Raw genomic sequence first — 6638 nt, 5'->3', positions numbered from 1 at the left:
ACGAGTCTTTAACTTCCAAGTCCAAGTCAAGTCACAAGTCATTTATTTTCTGTCAAGTCAAGTTGCAAGTCATCAAAACAGTGACTCGAGTCGACTCGAGTCCAAGTCACAATGACTCAAGTCCACATCTCTGCCCTGTGGCATTTACACTCTTGGTGATGTCAGTCCAGATGTTGTGTTTCATCTTGACTGTTACTGAGGTGCCAAGTTTAGCCATCATATTGGCATAATTTGCCCGTACACCGTCCAGCAAGGCATGTGTTTCAGCTAGGGTGAAATTGCTCCCCTTTGAAGTACTTGCTGGCATATCCATTTTCTCTTTCTGTCTATCTCTCCTGCAAAGCACACCTGTATTAAAGACACATGCTTAAATGTGCTCAGGTGTGAACTGGGAAGTCAATTGTGGAGTCTTGAAAGCAGTTGTTCTAACGAGGGACCATTCCAACACAATGACATCCATTGTTCACTGTCTACAACGGCAAAAGAGAAAATATAGCCAAAGGGTGCACATTGCACGCCCAAAACAACTTCAGGAGTACACAAATGATGAACTGTATGCAAGATTTAGATTTGGTGGGGCTGACATTGCATTCATTGCCAGTCTACTTCGACCACAACTGGACACACTACTAAAAGGAGTTATGCATTGACTGTGGAGGAACAGGTACTTATTGCTTTGCGCTTCTACGCATGTGGATCATTCTACCAAGTCATTGGAGATGGTGTGTGTGTCCATAAATCCACTATCAGCTCTGTAGTACACAGAGTGTCTTCTGTGTTAGCCAGCCTTGTCAACCAGTTCATCAAATTTCCAACAAATCCAGAACAAACCAAGCAGATCAAGCTCAAGTTTTATGAAATGGGGAACATCCCAAATACTGTTGGGGTGATAGACTGCACTCATGTCCACATCCAAGCACCCCATGAGAGGGAATGGGAGTTTGTCAACAGGAAATGGTGGCACAGCATCAATGGGCAACTTGTGGTAAATGCAGACCTCATCATCACTAACTGTGTTGTGAAATGGCCAGGATCGGTCCATGATGCATGGCTCTTGAGGGAGAGCCATATTTTTAGACACCTCCAACAAAATCCCCCAGATGGCATCATATTGGGTGACAGCACATACCCACTCTTACCATGGCTAATGACACCTTTTGCCATGGTAAACAATGATGCAGAGGAGAGATTTAACTGCGCTCATGGAAGAACTAGGAGCACAATTGAACGCTTAAATGGGGTGTTGAAAAGGGGCTTTGCATGCCTGAACTACCTGCGTGTAGACCCACAGCAACCATGCAACATAATTCTCGCCTGCATCGTGTTTCATAATATCGCTGAAGAACTCAAGGTTCCTCACTGTGATGGAAGAGGTGATCATTCACAGCCCCAAGTAGATGGCCCTGACCTACCACTGGCAGCACTGCAACCGCTCTAGTGAGCCATTATTTTACTTAGGGTCTTTTGATCAATAAAAACATTAGTATGCTGACAAAACAGTTTTGTTTGACTTTTTTTTAATCCAGTGAGACATTTAATATACATACTGTGTTAATGAAATGTTGTATTATTTTGACCAACAGATGGCGGCCTATCCAAAGACTGCAAATCTAGATTCTGTAATCTTGATCTTGTGGTATCTGGATCAGAATGACCCTATCTGAAAAGTCTTTGAAAAACCAGGACAAAAATTACAAATTACATTACAAAATCTGGATAATTCTGATCTAGATTAAAGGTTTTGAAATACTGGGCCCTGATGACTGTAATGATGCCAAGTTTTTTTTGGAAGGTTTGTTGGCAGGGCTTTATGTGATATAAGGTACTCTACCATTTCCACTAGCACCTTTCCTTCTGGGAGATACAGAGGAATACTTTCAGCTTGTGTGTCATCTACCACAGGTGCTGCCTCAGCCGAAAATGTCTCAGAAGAGTCTTCATGACAAGTTTCAATTTTTGTGAAAAAGTCATGCCTCGACTGGTGCAGGTGCCACTTGGCTATGGATTTGTGTGGACAGGATTTTCGAGGTTTTGAGCAAGGGCAATGCCATGTGTTTTTGGTATCATCATAGTGGACCATGACCCTCCCCAATGTAGAATAGGAGGATATGTGTGGTTCCAACACAGAAAAATAAATGTGTCCCTGTTCTTGGCCAAGGTTCACCTCAACACTCCTTACCTTCTGTATCAGCAGCCAGCTTCCTTCTCAGACACTCACTCTCTGGGTACGTCTCAAGTCTGTTATTTGACAATCCGGAACCCATTGTCTATTAGTCTGACAACGATTAGACTCTGGGAGCGACAGCCAATATTTTGGGGTTTCCGGTGTAGCCAGCTGACATGTGGGCCAAGACTTTGTCTTCTGTGCGCCGGTCATTGTTTACAGTCCGATTAGCAACTTGAGAGGAGAGAATGGAGTTGGAGTTGAGAGACGACGTCTCATATGCAGATTATCTGTTTATAGAGAGATAGAGATTAGCCGAAATGTTGTCTGGACCGTCGCCCCCAGAGTCTAATCGTCGTCAGACCGATAGACGATGGGTTCCAAGATTGCTTATTTGATATTTCCTCGTTCCTTGCTTGAACCGGAAGTCGTTCTGGTCCACCATTTTGAAGGTCATCCCAAAGCTCATATTTCTGCTCCAAGGAGCAAGGTTCAAAGAGCGAGGAGGGATCTCTGAGGAGCTATGAGCGAGGAGACACGAGAGCAGTCTTCCCGGAAGACTTTCAGCTGAACGCCATGACGTCAATTACACTGTCTCTACACCTGGCAAATTTGAACAAGATGGCAGAGAAACAGTACAAGTGTAAGTGCCCGTTAATAGACATCTTCCTGCTTATCCTTGTAAAGAATACAAATTTGGTCTAGCATTATCTGACACTTACGGAAGCCGAGAACGGCCATGCTTGCAATTATTTTTTTAATACCGTTATCTCGAGATCATGAGTTAATTATTTTGTTATCTCGCGATAACAAAGCTTGTTTTCTCAAGATAACGGGGTTAATTTATCTTGTTATCTCAAGAAAACAAAAGGCCAATTTCTCTAGATAATAAGATAATTTATCACGAGAAAACAACTTTTGTTTTCACGAGAAAATTTGCCACACAGGATAATTATGGAGAACTCGAAAATGAGTGCCTGGTTCATTTGATCACACCTGATTTCAGCCTTCAAGATCACAGTCAGGACTGTTGGGGAGCATTCATAACTGAACAGTAAGTCAAGGCATAAATGTGTAGTTTTGTTTGCTGCAGTTACGTTGTTGTCAGTTGTCAAGACGCCATCTATGCATGCTGGCATGGCAGTCCTGATCTCTGATAAACATAAGTAATAAGCGGAAACAACATTTTGTTTTCTCGTGAGAACGGGTTGATTATCTCGTTATCTCGAGACAACAAAGCTTGTTTTATCGAGATAACGAGATCATTAACTCGTGACTTGAGATAACAGCATTAAAAAAAATAATTGCAAGACTTCCAGGATGGCGCTAGAGTGAGCGGCTGTGTGCTGGTGTCTCTCCCCGCGTATTGCTTACTTTGCAATTAATTTACTAACCTCAGTCCACAAAACTTGGAAAATGCCGAAAGCTGCGAAGACTAACGGCCGAAATACATGGGACACGGACGCAGCGCGACACATCTGCCGCAGAATGCCCGCAACAGAGCGCGTCCATTATAATCAACTGAAGCTGCTACATGGACCACAGAAGCCGCGCGCACCCGCGCAGGCATCGCGCAGCTCATCTCTATTTTTGTGCGTCTGGTCTATTTTTTCCCCTCTACGCGCAACAACGACTCAAACAGGTAAAAACTCCATAGAACTGTGTAAAAAACGAGTACAATCTGTTTAAAAATGATTAAAATAAATACCTCACTGTACCAGAGGCAATGTGACGCAGCAGAGCAACCTTGTGGGTGTTTTTACATTGCACATTAAAATAAATCAATCAAATCAATGTGTATCCATGATCCTGTAGTTAAAACGATCTAGTTAATTAATTCAGTACCAGTTAATATCGCCTACACTTCCAAACCCTGCATAACCAACTGCATTATCACTTGGCAAAACTCAAAAAACAGTGAATCCGATCATCTATGTGGCACGCAACCACACGCTACAAAGACGGAGTCTGTGTAGCAGGTAAAAAAAACCCGCTCTGCCCCGTCTACGTGACGCGTCGCGTCCGTGTCCCATGTATTTCGGCCGTGAAACTGAGCAACTCTGCGAGGTGATGGAGGAGTCTAGCGCTACTAGCTCTGCTACTGACTGAATATGGCGGACATTCAACTTCTCCACACCTTGGACTTTCCTCTGAAGTTTTGCAGAGGTGGTCTCCGAAGAGGGGCAGTGATCACAAAAGATCTTTAATGATGTGTTCGCCAAATTCAGGGGCTAGATTGGACGAGAAAGTTGACACTATTTTTAAACGTGTGGAGGAGGTTGCCGCGGCTACCGATGTCCTTGCCGAACGTCAGACAGGCATGGAGGCTCGCATCTCTGCCTTGGAGGACGACACCTGCCCCATGAAGGAAAAACTGGATGGGGAAACTTATCACGGAGCTGACAGACAAGATTACGGAATTAGAGGGGCGTTCCAGGCGGGACAACATAAGAATTCTTAACCTTAAGGAGTCAGCTGAGGGAAGTACTCTTTTACAATTCTTCGAGGAATTTATCCCCAAACTACTGGGATTGCCAGTCACCTCCATCGCAATTGACCGCGTACACCGTGGACTGGGAACTCCTCCACCTCCTCGGCCATGAATAAATCTAAAGGGGTGGCTATCATTTGTCGTCGTAATCTGCGTTTTGAGTTATTGGGTACATGGTCGGACAACGAAGGCAGAATAGCTATTGCCAAAATTCGTATAGAAAGCAGGTATATTGCACTTGCTTCAATTTATGCACCAAATGCCTTCGATAAGAAGTTTTATGATCTTGCAACTAAATCTCTTTTAGACCTTACAGGCTTTAAACTCATCATTGGTGCTAACTTTAATGCGGTAATGGATCACTCCATCGATAGGTCTGGACAGAGTGAAAGCTTAGATCTGTGACTGATTTCAGATGCCTTACGTGCATGGGCAACTAACACGGGGGTTGTGGACCTTTGGCGCATTATGAACCCCACTGCCAGGGATTTCACCCACCTATCAGCAAGACATAAAAGCTTTTCACGAATTGACTTCATTTTTGCCTCTAAGGACATATTCTATAAAATTAAGGATGTGGGGCTGTTGCCTGTTACCCTCTCTGATCATAAGGCAGTGGTTTGCCTGGCTTCATTACGTGCCACCCCATCACGAGCCCCTAGGTGGCGCTTTAATGCCACATTACTCCGCAATGAATCGTTTAAGTCCCAGTTTACGGCCCAACTAAAAGACTTCCTTAACGTTAATAAAGGCTCTGTTGATGACCCAAGGATACTTTGAGATGCTACAAAGGGTTTCATCAGAAACAACGCTACACTTTACGCATCCACCCTTAAGAAAATTTGATCAGCCAGGCTTCGTATGCTGGAGTCTGAGTTCGCGGACTTGGACTATTCGTTACAACGTAATTTTGATGATGGTGTTGCTCTTCAGCATGAGCTAGTTAAAAAAGAGATAAATGCTATCCTTAAACGACGTGCAGAATTTTTAATACACAACACGGCAAAATTATTACTTTAATGGAGCCAGGCCCAGCCATTGACTTGCTTTGAGGCTGAGGGCCAATGAGCATCTATCAGACATCACCGTCATTAGAGCAAGTAATGGTTGTATTCTTTCTGATCCAACACAGGTTAACACAACGTTCCGTTGCTTCTATGCTGACCTATATAGCTCGGAGGTCGTCCATGACAGGAGCGCATGTGATGACCTTCTGGGCAACATTCGATTGCCTAAGCTGTCTTCACTGAACGTTCCTATCACCATTGAAGAGCTCAGGGAGGCAGCGCAGGACATGCGTAAGGGTAAATCCCCCAGTTTGGATGGTATCCCCCCAGAATTTTACACCACCTTCTGGGACAGTTTGGGCTCATTACTTTTGGACATGATTCAATTCTCTCTAGATAAGGGATCATTCTCAAGAGACGTAAATATTGCCATAATTTCTTCTGTCTTGCTTAAAAAAGATAAAGACCAGACAGAATGTGCAAGTTATAGGCCTCTGTCCCTCCTGAATGCTGATGTCAAAATTTATGCAAAAACTCTTGCGCTCCGACTCCAACCTTTTATGACCAGACTGGCTTTGTCAGATCCAGGCTGGCATCGGATAATGTCAGGAGGTTACTGCATATAATTAATGGTGCTTCCGGCTTTCTCTCTGCTACAGCGGTGCTCTCGCTAGATGCCATGAAGGCGTTTGACCGCCTGGAGTGGCAGTACCTCTGGTCAGCGTTGGAGGCTATGGGACTCGGGTCCACCTTCTTACACATGGTTAGGTTGTTGTATTCAAACCCGACTGCAATGGTATTGACGGGCAGGATTTGCTCCTCTTTATTTAACATAGCCAGGGGCTCCAGGCAGGGCTGCCCGCTAAGTCCGCTGCTCTTTGTACTATCTCTGGAACCTCTGGCCCAGACAATACGCCAGGATAATGCTATCACACCCATCACCATATCCGGGTCCCGACATCACATATCTTTGTAT

General features: G+C 44.4%; 1 pseudogene; it reads left to right on the top strand.

Moving 5' to 3' along the window:
* The first annotated feature begins 449 nt into the window (after positions 1 to 449).
* LOC139652387 (putative nuclease HARBI1) lies at positions 450 to 4625 on the top strand (annotated as a pseudogene).
* Positions 4626 to 6638: the final 2013 nt, after the last annotated feature.

The sequence above is a fragment of the Centroberyx affinis genome, unplaced genomic scaffold (genome assembly GCF_046629955.1).
Source record: "Centroberyx affinis isolate AG114_WGS23_722 - 3 ecotype Tasmania unplaced genomic scaffold, CSIRO-AGI_Caff_v1 ptg001789l_1, whole genome shotgun sequence".
Classification (NCBI taxonomy): domain Eukaryota; kingdom Metazoa; phylum Chordata; class Actinopteri; order Beryciformes; family Berycidae; genus Centroberyx; species Centroberyx affinis.
Note: the sequence above shows the minus strand (reverse complement) of the source record. Positions and strands in the feature narration are given on the sequence as shown.